This window comes from Anabrus simplex, chromosome X (assembly GCF_040414725.1).
Source record: "Anabrus simplex isolate iqAnaSimp1 chromosome X, ASM4041472v1, whole genome shotgun sequence".
NCBI classification, from domain to species: domain Eukaryota; kingdom Metazoa; phylum Arthropoda; class Insecta; order Orthoptera; family Tettigoniidae; genus Anabrus; species Anabrus simplex.
In genome coordinates, this window is record NC_090279.1 from 133631008 (window position 1) to 133656256 (window position 25249).

At 37.7% G+C, this 25249-nt stretch overlaps 1 long non-coding RNA gene across 1 annotated transcript; it reads right to left on the reverse strand.

Moving 5' to 3' along the window:
* Window positions 1–11351: 11351 nt before the first annotated feature.
* Window positions 11352–20772, reverse strand: LOC137503170 (uncharacterized). The gene is made up of 3 exons (XR_011019084.1): window positions 20720–20772; window positions 13502–13632; window positions 11352–11447 (listed from the first exon to the last, which is right to left on the reverse strand). It is a non-coding gene; the product is annotated as an uncharacterized lncRNA (long non-coding RNA).
* Window positions 20773–25249: the final 4477 nt, after the last annotated feature.

Genomic DNA, 25249 nt, shown 5'->3' on the forward strand with positions numbered 1-25249 from the left:
TGTTAGATATTCAATACAAGAGGAACTAGGTTATATCGTACCCAAGTTTACTGTGACGGTTGCAGATAAAGATCTGTAGAATGTGTCTACATGTTGTCAAATGCATTAAGATCAACAAGAGGAAAATTTTTGATGTTGCTAGGGTCTCCTTCTAGTCTTTAAGCTTCCACCACTTGATGTTCTCAGGGGCATAGAGTTCCTTAAATCCCCTATGCCTACCTTATGCAGAGGTGGAATACAGTCAGATGATATGACATTCACATCCTTTCTTCGTCGTAGATCACGGTGCTGAACAACGATAAGGTCAATTTGCTTGCTTCAGTCACCACAAGTGAAACCTCAAATATGAGCTCCATCATCATATCAGGTACCAAAAGTATTACCACCATGGCAGCTATAAAAATTCTTAGTGACCATCATGCGCATTAAGGTCATCACAGAGAAGTGGAAACTCATCTTCAGGATACGCTGCAACATGACCTCGTAGTTCCTGCCAATGCTCTTCCTTATCCAGGTCATCACAGCCAGATTGTGACATAGAAAACACAAGTTCGAGAGGATGCAACGTCAAATGTAATTCACATAAGGCTGTCGGAATAGCACTGAACCTCAGCAACTGAATCTTGCATGCTTGCGCACACAATGAAATCAACACCATTCCTGCTGGATGTAACCTGGCAGATAAGTTCACAGACATCTTTGATGTCATGAGATTTCTGTCCTTTCCAAAGCGAGCAACTTAAAATCTAATTACATAGCTACACTTCAATTCTAAACCGGACTTACATTATCCAAATTGCAACAGGTTAACAGGAACAATAGAATGAAAAGATTAAGTAATAATAAAGCAAGAATGATATTTACTAATAAAATAATTATTCTACAATAATTCTAGGCCACATTTAGATGTATCCTAACTACAATAGTTTAACTGAAGCAACAAATATTCCTAAAGTATGAATTTATGGAACTTATGAGAATGTAAATATTCATTGACTATGTACATAAAATTTAGTTTCCTTGATTCATCAAAGAGACAAAAACGTGAATAGTTTGAATGTAATTATCAGTCAAAGAACAGTGGCCAGTTATAATCATAAATTTAAGCCATATTAATGAAAGTCAATTGAACATAACCTACGGCATATTGTTTATTTGATGGTTTCTACCTTTTCTCTTTCACATCGACACAGATAGGTCATATGGCGATGATGAGCTAAAAATGGCTAGGAATGAGAAGGAAGCAATTGTGGCCTTAATTAAGGTAAATTCGCACCATTTGTTTGCTGTGAAAATGTGAAACATGCACTTCAGGGCTGTCGACAGGGGGTTCGAGCCCAGCATCTTACAAATGCAGGCCATAATAATGGCCAGTTATTCAGTACAACAAGGAAGCAATTGCTTGAATTCCTTCTCTTCAAATACTTACTGTGAGAGTATATTAATATGTAATTTCAAACAATACGTTAAAAAGTAAGTTTTTATTTTAGAAATTCAGCTTTCACAGTTCCCCAGATGTACATGCACATTTGGACATAAGTTTTCATATACACGTCCAAAATTTTACGATACATGGGGTTACTTTGGAAAAGTAAAGAGTAAAGTAGATTCCCAAAATTCTATGCAGAGCATGCCTTCCTCCCTTGAAGTCAAGATGGGCTGCCTACGTATGCTCTTCGGATCTAGGATCGAGGTGGCCCTTACTTCTTCGCAGCTTCTCTGTATGCCCTTCAACAAAAATCCCTTTAAGAGACTTATCAAGCTTATCGGCATTGTAATTATGTTAGACAATGCTTCCAAATTTATGTTTATATTCTTGCAACACATTCCAAAGTAACCCCATGAAAGAACCTTACTCAGAAGAACAGCCAAAGACATGATTCTTGAGGTGATCAAGCTAATGCAAGTTGAACCTAACAGCACTTCAGTCAGAGTAAAACAATTCACTTCAACTAACATTTCTTGACAATGTGAACATTTGGTACCACACGATACAACTAGCAACGTCTCTCACTGAAGGACAAAGAAAAAGAGACAACAATCAAGAAAAAGTTTTATCACAATAGTTCTATGAATTTTGACTGTCCTACATCAACACAGATCTATCCATATTAAGAAACAAAGTACACATATATGTGAAGATAAACCAACGTCCAGAATTATCGCATGGAATATTTGGAAGAGAAGTGTACGAAAATACTAATAAATTGCAGGGTATATGCTGTAAACGGGAATCATGGATCAAAGGTATCTGGGCATAGAGAAATACTCACAGGTCAATTTATCTCCAAAAGTGAGGAGACAGAGTTGGATCAAACACATTTCAATGACACTTGGGTGAAATATCAAATACTAAATGTTATGATTATCATTATTTTACTGTAAAACCAATTATAGTATTAACATTAACAGCTAAAAGATAGCTGGACATCTCAGAGAAGTTAACTGTTAACAATGTAGAATGACACTACATAAGCACTGTACAAGTCTACAGATAGTTTCACCTTAAAGTTCTACACAACACTTTACAGTGCAAATGCAGTTTTCACACATCACACAGGATTTCTACAAACCAATTTTACTAATTCCGCATCAATATATTGAAATAATACACTTTTAATACTTCTGCATCATTTATACAGCAGTGCAAACTGTGGAAAGAAATCTTTCACCTACAACATATTGTAATCGAAAATGGCATAACTGGAGATAAAATTGAGTTTGCCGCAAAAGCCTTATTTAATTCGGTCAGTGGGTCATTTACAACAGCTGTGGTGATGGCCAGGATCTGATAACATTGGAGAAATTCGCCTTTAGGCTCATTGCTGCATGGCCGTGTGGCGATTCACTCCTTTTCTCTTATTGGTCAGGAGGTTAGCATGCAACAGATATGAACAGTTAACATTTTCAAGGCTAACACCGCCCGGCAAGTTTTCAGAACTCTTCACAAGAACAGTTTTGAACCATGATATTTTAAGAAGACGTGAAGAAAATTATGATTGGTTTCCAACTAATCACACTTTCTAGGCCGAGAACGGATAAAAGCAGTGTGTAATCGACGCTCAACTTACTCAGCTCCTACACTGCTGATTTAATACTGCTCTACTTTAGAGCACAACTTCACTTCGCTTTCCCACTACAATTCTACAAGATATTCTTCTCCAAGAGACGTTTATTAGTTGTAATGTCTCATAAAGGGAACACTTTATTTCGTCTTCTACAAGACATAACCACGACTATATTAATTCCAGAACACGTGTGGTATGCATAAATCATCTGAACCCGCAAGTTAAGTGTCGACTGACATTTAAATAGGCATGGTTGGAACACATATCAATGTGCCGCTTCAGTTACACACACACACACAGAGAGAGAGAGTGAGAGAGAGAGAGTGTTTGTGTGAGTGTGTGTGTTTGTGAGAGAGAGAGAGAGAGAGAGAGAGGAAGCCTACTGTTACGACAAGCCTGCAAGATAAGGAACAAGGGGAATCATCATGCTGCTTGCAAGAGGAATCTTTACTTTCATCATGGTGCACCTTGCAAGGGATATTCCTTCCGGAATGTCTAACTTAAAGGGGAGATCCCACCAAACCCTAAAGGGTGGTAAAGGGGCCAATCGTGAGACGTTTCCAGCCAGGAATTAATCAACTTCAATCATAAAATTTTAAGTAACTTTTTTAAATATTAATTTCATTTCCAGAGGGTCTTCATTCTTGAAATAATATTTTCTATTACTTTCTGCTGTTGCAGATTCTTATCGCTTCTGATCTACTTATTGATGTTGGTAAATTTTGTGAATGATTGAATTACACTCACGTCCATAAAATCCAGAACACCTTGAAAGACTAGATATAGGAAGTCTATATTCATAGGATATGTGCATTAGTATGTTCTGAAGAAAGGTCCACATCGATATCTCGGCGCAACATCGACTGGTAAATTGTGCCTGCTGTGTTTTTAGTCTTAAGGTCTATAAAATGTGCTTAAATGTAGCTGCATATGCTTTTATAATATACTTTATATTAGGCTTATACCTTGTCAAATTAAGCAATATAGACCTTAAGACAAAAAACAACGCAATATGACAAAGTCATTCTAGGAACTGTTTTACTCGTAAAACTTGAACGTTAATGATATAATTCAAGGTCATATGTACATAGCAAAGTTTTATCATACGTTGTGATCCTTTTAATGTGTTCAAAAAGTGGTACCTTTTTAATATATAATAGTTTTCTAAACTTAGACATAAAAACAGTATTATTCACTCTGAAACACATTACCTAATGTCAGTCAAATATGAAATGTTTATGGGCAAGGTACAACTATTAAAAAAATGTATTCTAATGTGAATGTACATGACAGCTGAGGATGACTTGTGAAGAGTCGAAACAGGTCCTGTTATTAAGAAGAAAATTTTAATAAATTAGTATTGATTAGGTGGATCTCTTTCTATCTATGACATACTTAGTTCATCTATATGAGTTGAGAAACTAAACTCTTGACACTAAGGTGACATAAGTGAAGTGTGCTTTTATGTCTATTTAGGGCTGACTGGACAATGTGACTTGTAACTTCACGGAGGGGGAGATTAGGGTGAATGGACTAGCAGGTAGACAGGTTGATGGGATAGCTGGGGAATGGGAAGTGTGGCAAGGGAAAATATTGCTATGGTCAGAGGGATTATGGCTGTTTGTGGTATGCATTGCCAATTGCTAAAACGAAATTAAAACACAGCATGTGACTACACCCTATTAACGGTCAGCAATTAACATATTTTAGGTAATTAAATTGTCAGTAATAATAATAGTGATAATGTGCAACAGCAGATTAGGCATACAGAATACTCAAGTAGGAGCTTTTTCTACGTAGTGTTGACGTTAGAACTATGTACACGTAATATGGAGGCCTGACTTACAAGAGAACGAGTTAGGAAAATTTTATTAAAGAGTATGTAGATCGACAGGGGGTAGGATAAGAAGACAGATTAAGTGAATAGATATTTAGACAGATAGATAATACAGTAAATGGATAGATAGACAAATTTACTTGAAAAAATAAAAAAAGCTAGCTCCTCAGCTGTGACTTACGGTAAACGATGGGTTTGGACTCACATAGTCAAGTGATCAAATAGCACTGCAAGAGAAGCTTATGCCATAGGAAGTTCCTTTAACTGAGACACTTTTAATTTCATCCCGTCAGCCTTCTTAATTATGATATCTCCTGAGTCAGTCCAAGTGTTTTTAAAACCAAAACACTGGATTGCTGTCGTCATGATGGACATTCTGGTAGCTGTAGGATCTTCACAGATTGTTGTGGATGAGCCTTTCAGTTTCCTTTTCCTAGTGAAGACATTCTGCCATGAGTGATAAGACACAAATTTGAATAGGATAGGTCTTGTTTTCCATGGTGATCAAGGAGCTAGTCTGTGACACCTCTCAATATCATTAAGTGTAACATATGCACCTATTGCTTTGCACATGCTGAGCACTAGTTCATCTCAGTTTTCGTTCAAACATTTGGGGATGCCGAAAATCTAACATTATTCCTCCTGTTGTATTGCTCCAATGAATAACATTTGGAGTCCATATCCTCCTTCATTTTGTGGATTTCCACCTCCTTTTTATCAAGATTTTCAGTTTACTCTGAAAATGCTTCGACATTAAATATTAAACTTTTTTCAAGTTCTCTTATAACCATTTCTGTTATGCAGGTCAAAATGGCCTGCACAATTTTTTTAAGGAAGCTGTCCGAGTTAATAAAGTCATCCAGCGTGCACTTCATGAGGTGGTCTACGTTGGCATTGATGGTAGTGGCTGGGCCTTTAAGTCTCTTGTTTTGGCGGCCCATTTTGTTTACAATGCAAATTTGGAAGAAAAAGAACAATACCGAAAAAATGTGTTGGTATGATTCATAAATACAAACGTAACACTGCCACAAGTTTTTATCACTTCCACTGCTGTATAACACCTCCAAATCACTTGATTACTGAGGAGCCTCACTCACCCACGTCCGTGACGAACCATTTCATCAGATAGGTTAGAAACTCAACATGGTGCGGCCCGAATGGTGTCACGATGCATTACGCATTTACACAAGGTTTACCTACATCAGCACATTTCATAATAATAATAATAATAATAATAATAATAATAATAATAATAATAATAATAATAATAATAATCGCAATAGCAATAAGCACTTGAATAAGTATTAAGTTCAAGTGATTTTCACACTTACCTGCATTCAGTCAGTGTTTTTTGTCTCTTTTTACATTTTACGAGGTAGTGACTATCGCAAACGTCATTACATAGGAAACAAACAGAGTCATCTGTTGTCTATGTGCATATTTCGCTGTGGAAGCCATATATTTAAGCTATTAGAAAGCTGAAAACGCAATATAGGCCTCTCCATTCAGCAACAACACAGAATATACAATAGTAAGCAAATCAAAACATTGAAAATTGGATCAACCGATCAGAGCGCTATAGGCTACCCATATAGCTACTGAAGCTATTGGTTACTTCACATTCAATATCACACTTGGTTTTGTTTGAATGTTTATTCAGTTTCCTTTACAATTCATTCCTGGCATAAAAGACATAAGCCTACCCAAGATTAGTGTTATAAAAATTAAAAAATGTGCTTCTATTAAGGGATAAATAAGGTGTGTCCATTTTATCTGGCCGAAGAACGAATTTCCAGATATTTTCTGAATTCCCTGACATTTCGTGGTTTTCCCGCTAATAATCGAATTCTCTGACATTCCCTGATTTGCGGTTTTCCATGCAGGTGGACACCCTGTTAAACCCTTATTTGGGCCGATGACCTTCGATGTTAGGCCCCTTAAAACAACAAGCAGCATCAAACCCATATTTGTATGGGGAGGCCACTCACTTTTTATTTTCGTTAAAGTGAAAAAAGTTTCATGACCATGTGTTGCTGTGTATGTTTTTACTAGTTGATGTGGTAACCTCCTTTTGTCGAATTAGTCAAGTGGAGACGCTCATGCTTGAAGTTGGCTACAGCTTCAATGTTGAAACCGACTACTGAGGGATGTGTAATGAAGAATCAGGTATGAGAGGAGGGTAGAACGATATTTATGATCAGAGAAAAAAGGGTTAAATTTTGTGAAAAACACTGTGTATACGTTTACCTACACCGTCAACCTTTCTGGTATGAACTAGTTGCCTTTGTAGCGTCAGAACAAATGACACTTGCACTTCTTGTATTGTATCTGTGTGGTATTGAGGGAAGGGGGTGTGGCGAAGGAGAGGAGATGGGCAGAGCATTGAGCTTATGCGCTGTTGGCTGTAGGCTGAACATTTATAGCGATAATGGCACAAACTTCTTCAGAGTAGCTAAATAAATCAAGATCTATCTGTAAAACAACCTTCAGAAAACCAACTCTTCACACAACTGCAGGCATGGGACTAAGTTTCCTCCTTTTTATAACACACGGTCCTCTATGTAACACTTTGACTAGAGTAATCAGGATCATGATTTTAATCCCTTAGGCATGAGATCACAGCTGATGATGCACATGCAATGGGCGAAACATGTCCCCTTAAATTAGTATGACAAGATGAAATTCTTAATTTTAAGAACCCAATGTGTATTGAATACGAGGATTTCAATAAACTTTTGTAACCTCGTTGAATTAATGTACATTTCAATATGGACCAGTCATGAGATTTGTAACATATAATTATCTGAGGTTTTTGTAAACAACCAATGGAGTGAAATTAAAGTCCACTGTTTGTATCGGAGTTGAACCCTTCACACAAATATTATATTAATGTTGTGCAGGAAACTAACAACTCATATAAAGACTATTAATCCATAAATCAAGAAGGCCATCTTCTTGTCAGTGGATGACTGCACAATACTCCAATACTAGCGGACTGGAAATATTAGAAATTCTGTATCACCTCACAAATATAATTATGATGGCAGAACACCTTGGACTACTTCATCCTGGCACTCAACACTCTGAGAGATAAGTTTAGGATCTCTTCAGAAAGGGGAACAGAAAGAAGCCACACTCATACACATCTCAGGTGTTACATCGTGTCATACTAATTTATGTTTCGCCCATTGCATACGCATCATCAGCCGTAATCTCACGCCTGGGGGAATAAAAATCAGGATCCTGATTACTTTATGCAAAGTGTTACATAGAGGAATAATTAATGAGAAATACCAAAATGGTGCCTTTAACCCCGACATACCCCTTCCTTAAAACTAGAACAGATTATGCTGGCCCAAAACTAATAAAAAAATTGTGTGAAATCAAACAAGACCAGACTGCCAGCTAATAAGGCTCTCTACTTAGACATGATACCCGATCTCACCACAACAACATTTCTCTCCGCACTTTATCAACTTAGTTCTCATAGAGGTCAACCCCTAAACATTTACAGCAATAATGGCACAAACTTCAATGGAGCAGCTACAGAAATCAAGGCCATCCTGCAAAATGTACCATTCTTGAAACACATACATCCACTCCCCAAAGCTAAATGATGAACCTTTTGACACTTCTTACCTAACTACATCCCCTTTCAGAAAACCAACTCTTCGCACAACTGCAGGCATGGGACTGATGTGGCATTTCATCCCTCCTCCAACACCACACTTTGGTGAAATCTAGGAAGCAGCTGTCATGAGTCTGATTTAACGCCCCAGACAAGTGATGGATTCTTATCGCTTCACCAACAAAGAATGTACCATTCTTGAAACACATACATCCACTCACCAAAGCTAAATGATGAACCTTTTGACACTTCTTACCTAACTACATCCCCTTTCCTTATAGGAGAGCCAATTACTACACTCTCTGGTCATGATTATACTTCCTCTCTCATCACAACCTTGCCCACATGGCTATATTTTCAGCAGCTAACCCAGATCTCCTGGATGAGATGGTGAAATGAATATCTCAATAAATGGGCAATGAAATACCCCATAGCAACATAGTGATAGTAAAAGAAGATGACACGCATGCTATGAAGTGGACGATGACAGTGATCAAATGTGCATCCTGGTAATGATGAATTATTCATGTAACGAATGTTCAGGTGAGTAATGGTGAACTTACAAGGTCTATTTACAAACACTATCCCTTACGAAGTATGAAACACAAAGGCAAGATAACTCTTCAATGGCTTATTTATTCATTGCATGTTTAAGTAATATTGTTCCGAGATTATCTGTGGAACGCCGAGAGGTGAAAGAAAGTGTCAGCATTAATGGGTCTATCTACGATATCAAAGATTAATTTAAACTTTAAAACAAAGGTTATATTTCTTTTCAGATCTCAAATTTAACAAAATTCTTCACACGGTCAAGGAACAAAATATCAGGTACAAAATAGCAAACAAGAATAGAAATCCAAGTGTTGTAAATTACAAGTTTTGAGCTTCCAGCTCCAATGTACAAGTTTACAACGTCACAAATGTTGCGTTTGGTTAGATAATGAGAGATATCTCCCAAGACACAGTTCCAGAGCAAGTTGCAAAAAACGTTACACATACGGCCTTCCAAAGGCCCGACTGAGAATTGCACCAATATCAGACAAGAGTTTACATGCTCTTTAAATTCAACCAAGGATGCTGTGCTCCCAATTCCTTACAGCCTACTCAAGGAAACATTACACAAAACTATACAATTTCTGGCATCTCTAGGCACAACCTACAATTCCTTTACACAGCGGTATCTAGTACCCATACTACTGGGCCTTCATGGAAGAGAACAATAGGTTATATTACTGGTCCAAACTCAAAATGTATGCAGTCGTAAACTTGCACTCCTTGAAAACCAACTTTTGAAACCCTACTTGGGCTTGTGGCCCAATGATGCAGAGGCTAATTCTACACAACTGAGGTGACTCGAAAGAGAAGTTAATGAGTGATTTACAGAAGAAAAAGGTTACAAAATCGTAGTCACCTCGAGATAAACTGAAGGGGAATTCGAGAGGGTAACACACTCTCTATCCCCAATTTACAGTTTAAGTCTGAATGAAATTTTACATCAGCAGAATGAAAGCTTACATTTTTGAAAACAGATGATTACATAGTTACACATTAGAAGCTTCCCCTCCTGTGAGTTTAAGGAGACAGCTACAGATATAGAAAACTGGTGACCATTACCTGGGCTGACGTTCTGCCTGCCAAAGAATTAGGTCTCCTGCCTTAACACACACTCAGAAATTTGATGAGAATAAGACAAGGTAACTAGAAAAAGTTGCGGCTTTTATACCCGACGGGAGAGTTCGAAAAGGCTCTGGGCAAAATCTGACCACACCCTCTCATTTTATTTGATACTCAAAAAGTTACAAGAAGCTTATGATTGGCTGAAAAATAAATACAGAAAATTTGTGATTGGCCAGACTTCAAAGCTGGCGGGATGAGAAGGAAGTGTTGCAAAACATTGAAGTATCAAAATAAATGAAAGTCAATTTAGTTGAATAAACTTATAAACCCAAAACTTCTTTAAATCAGTAATTATTCCACCTTGCACCAGAGTGCATGACCGTAGCTTTGAGTGGGGACATCCATGGAGAAAAATTCAAACTTTTTGATGTACACCAAAACAAAGCAAAGAAATCCAGTCAGTTTAGGAAACGTTAAAATAACATACTCAGTTATTCAGTAGTGACATCTTCTGATCAATGTCCCAACTTTATGCATTAGTGGTTTCATGTTTTGTTCGATAGATAGTGTTCCCTAAGGCGTTTCTTTTCAATGTGCGGGGTTGAGGTGCACCTCCCGGTACAAATATTATAAGTCACATTGGACTAGTACCATCACACACCACATTAGGGAGAAAAAGAATATTTTTCACTTGCCAGGAGATGGCTACAATGTGTGTAGTATACAAGCAAACAATCACAGTAAACAACCATATCACCTGCAACTTGTATCAATAAATTACTGTATTATTTAGAAAACAATAAATATAATCAATAAGATAACAAAGGTGTTTCATTTGGAAACTACTAGTAAAATATTCTGTAACAGTAACAAAAGAATGTACCTTTCAGCTACTTTGTGTTCAAAACTAATTAACAAATTCAAAAGTATTAGTAGGAATGATACCAGCTACCAAATGACATAAAGTAGAGTTCTTTGGAATAATCCTAACTGCTACACAATTCATAACGCAAGATCGTGGAACAACTTGAAGGAAAAGTGAAAACTAGATATGTAAACAATCAATCTCATAAAAAAGTATATTATCGGTATGACTATCAATCATGTGCACTAAAAAGATGGATCAAACCCTGGTATCTGTTGAGCTATTTTCTATCCATTTCCATTATCTGACGATGGATTATCAAATTATATACATTACCTCAAGAGAGTCTTCCTGCGATGACTCTGGCTCGGTTAACTCTGATTTAACTTCTTCTTTCAGAGCTATCACTTCTGATACATGTTCAAAATTTTCCTGTGAAAATAAGAAATATTAGGTATGCTCATAACACACATCTACAAATACAGTCACCTACAAATGAGCATCTAAATTCATTAATTTCCAGTATTACAGTTACTTTCAAAATTTCACTAATGTTTAAGGAAGATTTCTACCAGCAGAGGATTGTTATAACCAAAGGCTGTACTGAGAATGGTGTTTCTATTCTTGCTCACTCCTTATGTCAGAGAAAGGATGAGACTGAGAACAAAATATAAAATGTCAAACGTTTTCTAGCCATACCAGAAGATATAAAACCAGAGATGGAGTGGGGGCTATCTCACACAGAATTTGGAAGGACGCAGCCATAGGCATAAACACTAAATTGTATGAACTGTTTTCATATGATCAATCATATCAATCAAATGATAAAAGTTGTCTGAACCAATTAGAAGCGTTACATTTCTAAATGATTTTTTGTTGTCGGCATAGAGTTTGTTTATAGACAGATTAAAATTACTTGAAATAATGGAATCACATTCTCTACTACAGGGGCTACATAAAACATTAATACAGTTCTGTTTGAAACAGCAAATTTCAATGCTTCCAAGTGTATAATGAAAAACATAAACATGAAAGAATCAGACTTATCACAGTCATATAACAGTGAAAGATGTGATGTAACCCAAAGTCAAAGCAGCTAGAAATGAAATATTGCAAAACTATAAGCATGTTATCTAGTGTTCTGTGAGGAGCTGAGGGGATGAGGACACTGTCAGTGGAGAATCAGCAGTGTTGGAGTTAATATCTGCAGTTTCAGAAGATCTTTTATGATCTACTACGGGACATTTAAATTTCACTCTTAGATTCATAAAACCTTGTCAGCATTACAGGGGGGACTGTGATTAAAAGCTTACGTTCTCATGTAAATTAAGTAACTAATAAAAGTGAATTAAAGTAACAAGTTCTAGAATATGCCAACTTAACACATTCAATACAGAAGAGAAGAGAAGCTGAACTAAGGAATGGATGAAAAGGATGCACAAAAAGGACAGGAAAATAATGACAAAGAGGAAAGAAAAAAACTTGTTTAATGTGCCTTAAGTCCTTAAAGTGTCAGAGCCCACTAAGAAGGGGCAGATAAAAGAAATCATTCTCAGAAATCATACATTCTAGAGCCCTTAGACATGGCTCTCTATATAACATAGAATCTGACCTGTATTTGAGGAATAAAATGAACATTTTTTTTGTTAGGGGCTTCATGCTGCACCGACACAGATAGGTCTTATGGTAATGATAGGTTAGGAAAGGCCTAAGAGTTGGAAGGAAGCAGCCGTGGCCTTAATTAAGGTACAGCCCCAGCATTTGCCTGGTGTGAAAATGGGAAACCACGATAAAATGAACTAAACACTATTCTGTCTTTCTAGAAGAATTCAACATCTGAGCAAACTACTTATTTTGAGAGAATGTACATTCAGATTTTGAGCTATTTCATTCCCCGGATGTCATAGGCAAATCTGCTCGTTCCTTAAAACACATAATAATATCTTCCAGCACATTGTGAGGGTAACCCAGAATAATCACACTTGTGTTGACATTTTGTTTAGGAGACTGGTGTATCCAGGCTCAAAAACACTAATGAAAGATTTGTGATTTAACTTCTTCTACACTAATTATGGTAGGAGTAATAATTTTTAACATGTGGTGCTAATACTGGTGCAGTAGTTTAGGAGGATATTAGTTTTTTAAAGTACAATTGGCCAACCATCCTCTATTTTAATCAGAGGGGAAAAATAAAAAAGTGCAACCCCTAAACCAAAGTAATTTCGATACTGACAGTAAAAAGTACAGACTAATCCAAGCCCAACCTTAAGTTCCTAAGAGTTGGCAGCTTTGTGTAGTGCGTTGTGGTGTATTCCCAGACAAATAAGCAAAACAGAGTTGTACTACGCATAGATGCTCATTCAGCAATTGGTGACTGCTGGTGTTAATACTGAGGAAGCACATAGAAAATTATGCCCCTGCCCAACTTATTCAGCTATTAAGGGTTAATTTCTGACCTCTATAAAGTTATCTGGAATGAGACTTACAAGTGATGCAGTTGTTTTTCCTTCAAGCCAGGCTGGTTCCTCTTTGATTTTTGCTTCCAGGTCCATTTTGCACTGCAAACTGAAGTAGTTAGAAGGTACTGGTATGGTTGATTACTTCCACTGACCATACACTGAAACATAAGCCAGAAAAATATATTACCTTATTGATGTCATTGATACTTATGGTTTTTGTCAACAAACTAAGCAACAATTGTGTCATTTTATATGAACATCAATATTATGATCATACCAAAAAACCTGAAATTTTACATGACACTTGATATTATGATCATACCTAGAGGACCTCAAGTTTTCTATGACTGATACTTCAATCAAAGCTAAGGACCTGCAGTTTTATATGATTTCTAAAACAGTGATCACTTCCATAGGAAATATAATTTAACTTATCTGTCGATATCAAGATCATAGTCAAAGGACCCCTGGTATTACATCACCGAGCTTGATAGCTGCACTATAAAGATAATTTAAAAGTCACCACCTTATCAATACAAGGTTTATTTACTTCAAAATTGGTAAATTAGGTCAAGACCGGTTTCGACCCCTAAGGGATCATCTTCAGTTGACACATATATAAAAAAGATATTTACAAAAACATCACATATAAAATATTAATCTTTCAGTTAATTCAATGTTCGTGGGTACATCTTAGTTTTGAAAGTATATGTGTGAGATTTATAGGCTCACTATGTCTAAATTATTGCGTATATAGGTCCTATACTTCTTTACATACAGTGTCAAAATTATTACATTCAATATAATTTATCTATTTGATGAAAACCCTAGCAAATTGCTTTCTAAAATGGTAAAGTGTGTACATTTTTAGTTTAAAAGTACATGTTGTTTTTTACATGTTGTCATGTTACAATTTATATCACAAAGTATAAAATAAAATTATTCTTGCATTTGTGCACATTGATAATAGTGAGACTATTGTAGGGTCTTCAAAAATATACCGTTTTTTGAGGTATGTCACTGTATATCTGCTTTTTGAAATGTCAATAGCCTGATTACATTCTTATATATAAGTTATGAAATTTCACTTTTTATAGTTCGGTCTAATGGAAGAAACATAGAATAACCTTGTTAATGTATATTCTTCATGACTAAAATGGTATATAGTACCTTATTAAAATAGATCCTTAATACTAAAATACAAGTACGTGGTACCTTCTGTGCTTGTTTTATATATTAATATAGGGTTTACATTTATTCACATTAGTTCTATGGTTTGTTACCATTTGTAAATTTATGGTCTAATATGAAGGCCAGTTGGAAATATTTGAAGTTAGTCTGATGGGAATGGTTCAATCCCTTGTTTATATTGTTTATTTTTGCCGCTTGTTAGGTACAAGCATGGGATAATCTTGTTAAAATGAACTCTTCATAACTAAAATATTGATATATGGTAGCTTATTAAAATAAATTTTTTCATTGAAAGTGCTAATTTGTAGTGCTATATGTGCACATTTTTCAAACGTAAGATAGGGATAACATAGGTTAACAACAATACTATGGGTTGTTACCGTTTGTGAGATTGTAATCTGATATAACTGGTCAGTTAGAATGTATGAAATGTTTACATAAATAGGACCGGATACATATTTATACTATACTGCTTTGCCTCTTTTTACAAGTGAATTACGTAGTGTAGTATAGTATTTGTTGCAATTTTGTAAGCTGCTGCTGTTGTTGGAGTTATCTTGAGATTCTGTATGTCGTTAAGAAAACATTTTCCTTCTTTTTGCATGTCGTTACCAGTTAAATGGGTGACTATCGTGAAATGGAGTACGTTTGAAATGTTGCACGTTTGTTGTGCAACTCTATCAAGACGCACGACATTTCAAACGTACTCCATTTCACGATCGTCACCCATTTAACTGGTAACGACACGCGAAAAGAAGAAAAATGTTTTCTTAACGACATACAGAATCTCAAGATACCTCCAACAACAGCAGCAGCTTACAAAATTGCAACAAATACTATACTACACTACGTAATTCATTTGTAAAAAGAGGCAAAGCAGTATAGTATAAGTATGTATCCGGTCTTATTTATGTAAACATTTTATACATTCTAACTGACCAGTTATATCAGATTACAATCTCACAAACGGTAACAACCCATAGTACTGTTATTAACCTATGTTAACCCTTTCTTACGTTTGAAAATTGTGTACATATAGCACTACAAATTAGCACTTTTAATGCAAAAATTTATTTTAATAAGCTACCATATACCAATATTTTAGTTAGGAAGAGTTCATTTTAACAAGATTATCCCATGCTTGTACCAAACAAGCGGCAAAAATAAACAATATAAACAAGGGATTGAAATATTCCCATCAGACTAACTTCAAATATTTCCAACTGGCCTTCATATTAGACCATAAATTTACAAATGGTAACAAACCATAGAACTAATGTGAATAAATGTAAACCCTATTTTAATATATAAAACAAGCACAGAAGGTACCACATACTTGTATTTTAGTATTAAGGATCTATTTTAATAAGGTACTATATACCATTTTAGTCATGAAGAATCTACATTAACAAGGTTATTCTATGTTTCTTCCATTAGACCGAACTATAAAAAGTGAAACTTCATAACTTATATATAAGAATGTAATCAGGCTATTGACATTTCAAAAAGCAGATATACAGTGACATACCTCAAACAACGGTATATTTTTGAAGACCCTACAATAGTCTCACTATTATCAATGTGCACAAATGCAAGAATTATTTTCTTTTATACTTTGTAATATAAATTGTAACATGACAACATGTAAAAAACAACATGTACTTTTAAACTAAAAATGTACACACTTTACCATTTTAGAAAGCAATTTCCTATTGTTTTCATCAAATAGATAAATTATATTGAATGTAATAATTTTGACACTGTATATAAAGAAGTATAGGACCTATATACGCAATAATTTAGACATAGTGAGCCTATAAATCTCACACACATACTTTCAAAACTAAGATGTACCCACCAACATTGAATTAACTGAAAGATTAATATTTTACATGTGATGTTTTTGTAAATATCTTTTTTATATATGTGTCAACTGAAGATGATCCCTTAGGGGTCGAAACCAGTCTTGACCTAATTTACCAATTTTGAAGTAAATAAATCTTGTATTGATAAGGTGGTGACTTTTAAATTATCTTTGTAGTGTGATACCAATCAATACAGAAATGAAGCTTATAGATAATAACTTGATAGCTGCAGTCACTTAAGTGCGGACAGTATCCAGTATTCGGGAGATAGTGGGTTCGAACCCCACTGTCGGCAGTCCTGAAGATGGTTTTCCGTCGGTTCCCATTTTCACACCAGGCAAATGCTGGGACTGTACCTTTATTAAGGTCATGGCCGCTTCCTTCCCACTCCCAGCCCTTTTCTGTGCCATCGTCGCCATAAGACATATCTGAGTCGGTGCAACGTAAAGCCAATAGCGAAAAAAAAAAGGATTACATGACACCTTATATCGTATTAATAGCTATCTAACATACAGTTTTATATGCAACTGAACCCGCAACAAGATGACCTTTCTTGAAAATTCGGTGACTGTACGGTTTGCATATCACTCTGATCACCGGGGTCCATATACTGGAATCTTCCTACCATTTTTATCCTTTGCAATCGGCTTCAAAACTAACTGAACAAGTTCACAGTTCTTTGAGATGTGTTCTATCAAAATTTTCCTTCTCAGGATCAAATTCTCTCAAACAATTCTCCTCTCATTAAACTTATTCACTATCTCTTTATTTGAGACATGTTCTATCAAAATGATCTTCAAGAACTTCTGATAACACAGCATTTAAAAGGATTCAAACTCTGTTTTTCTTGGCACCAGTTATTATCTGTGTTTCACTTACATATGGTGTCATACTCCATATTCAGTGTAAACATAATTTTAAAAGTTTTTAATCTATTCAACCTAAAGAACATGACGGAGAACAGATGGGAATTTAGGCTCGATTCAGTGATGATATTTATCGATATTGAGAAGGCATATGTCAGTGTACCATGGCAAGTGGTCTCGGATGCATTGATAAAAAAGAAGGCAGGGAGAGGTGAAGAACATATTATAAAAGCCATGAACGAAAAGTGAGTAAGTAGTATGAATACTAAGATAGGACAAACAAACTGGTTCAAAGTAGAAACAGAACTTCAAAATGGATGTGTTTTATCCCGTCCAATCTTAATTACAATCATTTATGAAATCCATAAGAGTATACAACAAAAAAATGGGAAACAAGGAGGCAAAGGCCTCACTCTTTACAGATAAGACAGTAATGTGTGGAGAAGATGAAATGGAAGGACAAGAACAAGATAATGTAAGGAATCAGGAGATGGAGGAATATGGAACGAAAATCAGTATGGAAAAGAGTACGATAGTAGTGGTGACGAGAGGTAATAGAGAAGGAATTGGGAATATTGAAGTAAATGGAAGACCATTAGAAGTTGTGGAAAGCTTCAAGTATTCAGGAAGAATAATTGAAGAAGATGGGAAAATAAATTAAGAAACTGGATAGAGACTTGAACAAGCTAATGAGTTTTACCAATGTGTGAGATGTATAGTCTGTAACTGGGACATCCAACGGAATGCAAGAAAATTTTGCACCCAATGTATTACACACCATGGACAGCAAAAATACATGAACGCAGAATGCAAGAGGCCAAGATGAAATTCTTTAGAGAAATAATAGGGAGGGCATAAAGGGATAAAGTCAGAAACATAGAAATGAGGGAGTGAAATGGATTCCCTGAACTGAAAGGCAAGATAGAGACACATAAGCTGAAATGGTATGGACACATGATGAGAATGGAAGAGGATAGAGTTCCACAGTAACTATTTACAGAGAAAGTCATAGGAGAATGACATCGGAGAATGCCCAGAAACTGGTGAATGGATACGGTAAGGAGAGTACAGAGGAGAGTGGAGTAAAATTAGAAAAAATATTCAAGAAAGGAAAGGAGTGGTGGAGAGAGAAAAAGTGAGGAGGTTCTTGATTCACATTTCTACCCAGAAGACTGGAAATGGAAAATGAAGAAAATTCTGTTGAAATGAAGACAAAAGTTTATACAATACTGCTATCAGGCCATTTCATCGAACAATGCCAGCAAACTTTACTTAAGTGCCTTTTCTTTATTTTTCTATGCATGTCATGTCTAATGACACAACCAAGTGGTGTTTAACAGAGAGCCCCTTGTAGGGAGTTCCATGTCAAACAAGTGGTTTAAATGTTCAGCAGTTTTTATTGTTTCGCAGGTGGTACGAAAATTGTCTATGTTGAATACACACAATATTAAACAGAAGGAAGGATCCACCTTTCAATACTCCGTTTTAAGTTGAACCAAATAGAGGTTACAACTTGTTCGTTTGAGACCGGTTTCAACACATTTGAAGTGTCATCATCAGCCAATTGGCAAAGCAGTGCAAAAATTAAGTCATAAATGTCTAAAAACAATTAACAAAGTGATCACAACTTAACAACGGAGTATTGAAAGGTGGATCCTTCCTTGTGTTTAATATTGTGTGTTTCTCTATTCAATACGGGAAAATCATGAAATTTTTAACTTTATATGTTGAATACCTCGAGTAGTGCCCCAGAGAATTCATTTCACCCAATTGCAGTGTTCATTAGTCACTTTGTGATATTTTACTGTAAATGTAAACATATGGCACAAACAATGAATACTACAATTTCTCCCACAGGTAATACAAGCTTCGTTCCTGTGGCTAATTTTGTCCATTCTTACACATTGCCAGGGAACAGATTTCTATGTAGGCTATAAAGGAAACTATGCTCAATTGTATTTTGTATATTTTACTATAGGGGACAATACTGAACTGTGCCGTGTTTACTTGTTCTGAATACCGTTTACAGTTTCCACAGCCAGAATTTATTCCTGAAGATTGTTCTTCCATTCCTGCCAGCAGTTTATTGTTGCACTGACAACTCCAAGGTAAAGGGTTAAGATTAGGTATGCAGTGGCATTAATTAAGGTTAATTAATGATAAAATGGGGAAAGCACGGAAACGTTTTTCAGGGCTGCAGATACTAGTATTTGACCCCACGCAATCTCACCACCACTCACTCCTGAAAATCATTTACACAGCAATAAATCAGAGAGACAGCCTACTGTAACCTAAATCATCACAAAAAATTACCAGAAATAGCTGCTGCGGGGTATTGATGTGATACAGAAGAATCTCTATAACAACACTGATAAAACAAGATACAGATATCCTAAATGGAAACCTCTCAAGAATTTGAACCCTACTTCCATATGTCGCATCATACAGAGTAATGAACAACTCAACATTCACAGCCTCATTATAAAATTGCACACAGAGGTAAATAACACAGCAAAACAATATTGGTAATTAAAATTACACACTAAATATTGCAATTTTTTGTCTAACTACCATCCGCATTTCTTGATCTGCGTTGCTCTTCAGAAAAAAAATCCTCATTCCACCAAATTTAGATACATGATAGATTGCTACTACACACAACTTGCAGGCACTTGCAACGCAAAGGCTGGGAGTTTTCTAAAGCAAGCTAGTTATATGCGTATTCATTTTTTATGCTTAATTAAAAATAAAATTTAAGAAAATTAATAACTTTAAATATTAAAAATATGTAGAATGCTGAAACTGAGAAGGATTAATATTAACTTCTAATATTCTCATTTAAGATCTATGCATTTAGCAAATGTACATTATTGAACTTGAACATTACCGACAATATGTTAGAGGTTGTGGACGCAGTGTAAAAAGACATAAAACACAATTCCTCAATGAAGAAAATCCGTAGCTTCCTTAGCGGAATAAGCTGTAGAATTGGCCTTATACAACAACATACCAGCCACTTAAAACAAAACCCGATATTTGAATGTTGTTTAATCACTTAAAACAAACTCTTGAAGAACAAATTTGATTTGTAACAGTCAGTAGAACAGGCTGAATTTAGGAAAGGATGTATTACTTGTGACAACTACAGAGTGTGAGACACTTCCTCCGCTACTTGAAATGGGAATGGGCTTGTTATATCACACAGTTCCAATACTTGTAATAAATCACACTGTAACACTCATATATACTAAAATACACAACTGTGGGGAGAGTTGTAGTTGAACACATTCGTAATGTCTACAATCGTAGTATGAGACACTTACTGAAAAGGGCACTGGCGGCACTGAGTGCAATATCCCGCTCACGGGTGGCCCAGATGGGTTGTGCAGTAGATGTTAGTTTTCACTCGTCCTGCTCGTGACGTCATCACGGGAGCACCGTGACTGTATAGCATACAACCGCATGTGTATCTCATTTCATTGTTTATGTATGTCTGTCTTATAAAGAAAAGATTTCCACGTAATAACTATACGTAATTTCTTTCCGTATATTGCTGTTGGTTTATACAGTGGCCTACTGTATTTTGCGTAGTGTGTGTGTGTGTGTCTTAGTTCGTTTTTCGTGTAGTGAGGTACACATATTTTCTTTTCGTTAGTTGCGTGAACAGTGTAATAGTAGCTGGAGTGAAATTTATGTGTTCATTGTACAGTATCATTGCGATAGAAAACTGTGCCGTTAATGATTCACCGACCGAGCTCGATAGGTGCAGTCGCTTAAGTGCGGCCAGTATCCAGTGATTTGGAGATAGTGGGTTCGAACCCCACTGTCGGCAGCCCTGAAGACGGTTTGTCGTGGTTTCCCATTTTCACACCAGGCAAATGCTGGGACTGTACCTTAATTAAGACCACGGACGCTTCCTTCCCATTCCTAGGCCTTTCCTGTCTCATCGTCGCCATAGGACCTATCTGTGTCGGTGCGACGTAAAGCAAATAGCAAAAAAACAAGAAGATTCACCGCTATCTAGAGCGACATCTGATTGTTCAGCAAAGGGATTTCGGTACCTCGCCGGCTACATCGCCAACCGTGAAAGAAAATATGACAGGTCAATGTGAAGTCCCACTGGGGAAATGCTTTCCATTTCTTCTGGTACAGCCCCTGTGGGATGGATACAAATGTTATCTCGGGGAGGTCTACTCGTTCCATCGTTAGAATGGTAAACCAAATAAAGGAATTTGAGTTAATTTTCAGGGACACTCACGGACGTGCTGAACTATGACACATACCTAATACACTGACTGACAGAGCAAATGCAACATCAAGAAGGAGTGGTCAGAACTTTATGCCAATTGCAGGGTAGACTGACGTCACTGAGGTATGCTCATGATGTGAAATGCGCCGCTGTGCTGCGCACGTAGCGAACGATAAATGGGACACGGCGTTGGCGAATGGCCCTCTTCGTACCGTGATTTCTCAGCCGACAGTCATTGTAGAACGTGTTGTCGTGTGCCACAGGACACGTGTATAGCTAAGAATGCCAGGCCGCCGTCAACGGAGGCATTTCCAGCAGACAGACGACTTTACGAGGGGTATGGTGATCGGGCTGAGAAGGGCAGGTTGGTCGCTTCGTCAAATCGCAGCCGATACCCATAGGGATGTGTCCACGGTGCAGCGCCTGTGGCGAAGATGGTTGGCGCAGGGACATGTGGCACGTGCGAGGGGTCCAGGCGCAGCCCGAGTGACGTCAGCACGCGAGGATCGGCGCATCCGCCGCCAAGCGGTGGCAGCCCCGCACGCCACGCCAACCGCCATTCTTCAGCATGTGCAAGACACCCTGGCTGTTCCAATATCGACCAGAACAATTTCCCGTCGATTGGTTGAAGGAGGCCTGCACTCCCGGCGTCCGCTCAGAAGACTACCATTGACTCCACAGCATAGACGTGCACGCCTGGCATGGTGCCGGGCTAGAGCGACTTGGATGAGGGAATGGCGGAACGTCGTGTTCTCCGATGAGTCACGCTTCTATTCTGTCAGTGATAGTCACCGCAGACGAGTGTGGCGTCGGCGTGGAGAAAGGTCAAATCCGGCCGTAACTGTGGAGCGCCCTACCGCTAGACAACGCGGCATCATGGTTTGGGGCGCTATTGCGTATGATTCCACGTCACCTCTAGTGCGTATTCAAGGCACGTTAAATGCCCACCGCTACGTGCAGCATGTGCTGCGGCCGGTGGCACTCCCGTACCTTCAGGAGCTGCCCAATGCTCTGTTTCAGCAGGATAATGCCCGCCCACACACTGCTCGCATCTTCCAACAGGCTCTACGAGGTGTACAGATGCTTCCGTGGCCAGCGTACTCTCCGGATCTCTCACCAATCGAACACGTGTGGGATCTCATTGGACGCCGTTTGCAAACTCTGCCCCAGCCTCGTACGGACGACCAACTGTGGCAAATGGTTGACAGAGAATGGAGAACCATCCCTCAGGACACCATCCGCACTCTTATTGACTCTGTACCTCGACGTGTTTCTGCGTGCATCGCCGCTCGCGGTGGTCCTACATCCTACTGAGTCGATGCCGTGCGCATTGTGTAACCTGCATATCGGTTTGAAATAAACATCAATTATTCGTCCGTGCCGTCTCCGTTTTTTCCCCAACTTTCATCCCTTTCGAACCACTCCTTCTTGGTGTTGCATTTGCTCTGTCAGTCATTGTATTATACGCAAAGTGTGTCAAATAATTAGCAGTAAATTCCCCGCTGTACCACCAGAAATATCTATTAAAATGTATGTTAGAACGAGAATATTTATACGCATACGACAAATGAACATTCGGACAAGAACTGAAAAATCCATAGCAGCTCACCGGCGAAAGGCACGACAGTGGATTTCATCTTCAAAAGCAACCACTTCATGACATCTAATCTCACAGGTAGGACTGTGTTCTAATGAAGTGCTATCTATGCGGAGCCTCCGTGGCTCAGACGGCAGCGCGACGGCTTCTCACCACTGGAAACCGTGGTTCAAATCCCTGTCACTCCATGTGAGATTTGTGCTGGTCAAAGTGGAGGCGGGACAGGTTTTTCTCCGGGTACTCCGGTTTTCCCTGTCATCCTTCATTCCAGCAACACTTTCCATTATCATTTCATAGCATTGATCAGTCATTAATAAATCACTTTGGGAGTGGCGACCCCATTGTAATAATAGCCTATATGTGGTTCATTCATTACATCCCTGACCCGGTCAAAGACTGGAAAACAGGCTGTAGGTTTTCCAGGACTATCTATGCATGGTTTCGAATATAAACTTACTTCTGCTGCTGTTACAGTATGTGTTACGCTTTAAACTCCATACCTGCGGAAGTGAGTCAGTATATCGTATGTTAACATACGGTAGTTCATCACGGAATTTCTGCTGTAAAGATTTAATATGACAAAGATTTCATATCTCTAAATATTTATGCTTACAGACTTGAAAGCGCGTAACCTTCCTCAAACTAAATAGAGGAACTTTGAAATGTTAATAAATTTCAAGAGTTGGTTAGAGTGCCGTCACGTTTACGCCTTATTCGTAATGGAAATCATGAAAAGTTACTATGCTGTACTCGTTTTCTATCTTATGACTGCAGTAATCTTTATGTCTGGTCTACAATTAGTTCTGAGAAACTGTAATATTAGCTGATATTATGAGATTCTTACTGATTTACGCGCTCCGGGCTCGGCTGCTTTGCTCCTACTGTGACGTCATTTCGTTAACCAATAGCAGCTCGGTTCGCGTTGGGCCCAACCTTTAGCAGTGTTTAAGAACCTTGTGTCCCGCTATGTCTGGCTCAAAGAGGATATATAAGTGAGAAGGAACCTCTCCGGGTGAAAGAAAGAGAATACGAAAGCAGGTCCGTAAGTCTAAACGAATGTGGACAGCCATGGAAGGAGGAATCAACTGCCTGAACTTTACGATCCAATTCTTCGTACACTAACGGAAATAAAATCGTACGGCTTTTAATACATATATACATGCATTATCATTATAGTCCGTTATGCCATTCAGCGTTCAGTCTGCAAGCCTCTGTGAATTTACAAAAACGGCACGTCGCGACAATCCTCTATTTGCAATCAGTGCCGTGGCCTCATTTAATTCTATACCTCTTATCATTAATTTGTTAGAAACTGAATCAAACCATTGTCAACTTGGTCTCCCTCTACTCCTCTTACCCACCATAATAGAGACTACTATTTTTCTAGGTAACCTATCCTCCTCCATTCGTCGCACATGTCCCAACCACCGAAGACGGTTTACGCGTGCAGCTTCATCCATCGAGTTCATTCCTAACTTAGTCTTCATCTGCATGTTCCGAGTAGGCCTACTCTCCTGCTATTGTTCCCACCTGTTTTAAAAGCAACAATTTTCGCTACTTTCATGTCTGTTACTTCAAACCTATGAATAATATATCCTGAGCCCACCCAACTTTCGTTCTCGTAAAGCAAAGATGGTCTGGAAACACACCGATGTAAATACAGTTTCGTCCGGGAGATGACTTCCTTCTTACAGAACAATGTTGATCACAACTGCCAACTCACTACATTGGTTTTACTAGACCATGATTTAATTTCACTTACTATATTACTATCCTGGGGGAACAACCAACAAAAATACTTAAAATTATCTACCTGTTCCATGTTTGTATCACCAATCTGACATTCACTTCTGTTGACTTTCTTACCTACTGACATCAATTTAGTCTTGGAGAGGCTAATTGTTATTCCATACTCACTGCACCTATTTTCAAGTTCCAGGACATTAGACTGCAGGCTTTCGGCACAATCTGCCATTAAGACGAAGTCGTCAGCAGAGGCAAGACGGC